We start from the raw sequence: 1,930 nt of genomic DNA on the forward strand, positions 1-1,930 counted from the left end.
TTTGCAAAAGTTGCGTGCGTTGATTCAGTACAAGTGTCCGCGCCTTTAATTTGCCTTGCCTTTTTCCTTTTTTTTTTTTCCAACGGCCGCATTGCAGCACACTCAGCAAAAATATAAAAACCAGGCCAACGTAAATCATTAAGAGGTCTGAAGTAAAAAAGACGCGCGCACATGCGCGAAAGACAGCAAATTTACAAGTCTGGCCCGGATGTCAAAGTTAGCTTCGTTTTGGGTCCCAAATAAAGACTTCCTATTCTCGGGATTTGTAAAAGAGAGTGAACTTCAATTTTTTAAGCTTTGTTTTGTAATATTTTTTCTTATTCAACATACATTACTAACCTGTCCTGTCCTACCTGTCCTTATAGGTATGAAAATTAGCAAGTAATAGAGGGTCCCTAGATTCATTTTGCTAAAGGCCACATGAAGGCTGTTCGCGAGTGAAAAATAATAGAAAGTGAAATGAAACTTTTTTTCAGGGAGTCACTCTGAATTGTTTGTATTTCTTTTTATCAACAGAAGTCTCTGTTGTCTCATGCTTTGCTATGCAGAATCCATACCTGTCAACCCTCACGGCTCCATGCCCTTACAAAATGTTGTATTTTCCCTTACAAAATACAAAATAATCCTACACCCTATTTTTTATTTCAAAAGTTTTTTTTAATGTAGTTTAACATGTTATATTGTACATGTGTTTCGTTATATCATTTATATTGTTATTTAACATTTTGTTGTGAGATACTGAGTTGCTTGACATGAATGAGGTTTATTATAAAAAAGTTCAAAAATTAAGTAGCTTGGATGTTCACTGTAGAAGGAAAAAATACATGCAAATATAATTAAGTAGAATAATACATTTTCTTATTCAAATTATTAATTCATTTTCTGCATTAAATTATTGTTGGTAATATACTGATTAAAGGGATAACCACAAACCTGTCTTTTTTCATTTTCTCCTTTTATACTTCATTTTCTCTTAACTTCTTTATACAACAATAATGATTCGTAATATAATGCATCAAAGGAAGTGAGCCGTTTGAGAGCCGGCTCTCTTTAATGAGTTAAGCCTAAGAAGCCGGTTCTCTAAAAAAAGATGGACTTCCCTTTACTACATAACTACCACATGAATTCCGAGGCGGCAGACGCATGCGCACAGTAGCATCAAACCGCTTGCTTCGTTTGCAATGGAAAAAAAACAATACCGAAATTGAGGCTACCGCGGCGAACTTGTTTGACTTGATTGATTTGCCATTTTGTGATAGTCGGTGTATACCTGATGGTACCCATAATTGCCAAATTTGCGTTTTTCTGTACAGATTTTCTTGTACGTCGTACACGTCTTAAAATGCATAATAAACATACTTTGTACGGCAAAAACGTACAGGTTGACAGGTATAATAATTTCCTGGGAAAAGCAGAACCTCGTCAAAATCTTCTAATTTATCGGATGACATTTTGCAAAGGTTTCTTGCGTAAATTCAGTCCAAATTGAATCGCAGCATCAAATTAAAGAGCACGTCAATGTAGATAAGAAGAGACGCGCATGCGCACAAGATCCCCAAAGTTTGCCAGTTTGGTTCAGGTGAACTCGAATATTTCAGACTCCCGCACTCAAAATGAATGGCCCGAGTCATTACGCAATTCATAAAGGGACAATGTGTGTTGTAGAATGACCCCTGGTGCAGTAGTGCGCAAACCATGTCCGGCTTTTTTATCTTACCCATTAAATAAAAGCGGTCAAAAGATGATTAAAATATCCATCCATCCATCCATCCATTATCTGCGCCGCTTATCCTCAGTAGGGTTGCGGGAGTTCTGGAGCCCATCTCAGATCTCTTCGGGCACTGGGCAGGGGACACCCTGAACTGGTATCACACAGAGACAACTCACTCGCTCATTCACACCTAAGGACAATTTTGACCGGCCAATTAAC

This window comes from Urocampus carinirostris, chromosome 1 (genome assembly GCF_059441175.1).
Source record: "Urocampus carinirostris isolate Australia breed hairy pipefish chromosome 1, RoL_Ucar_1.0, whole genome shotgun sequence".
In the NCBI taxonomy this organism is placed as follows: Eukaryota; Metazoa; Chordata; class Actinopteri; order Syngnathiformes; family Syngnathidae; genus Urocampus; species Urocampus carinirostris.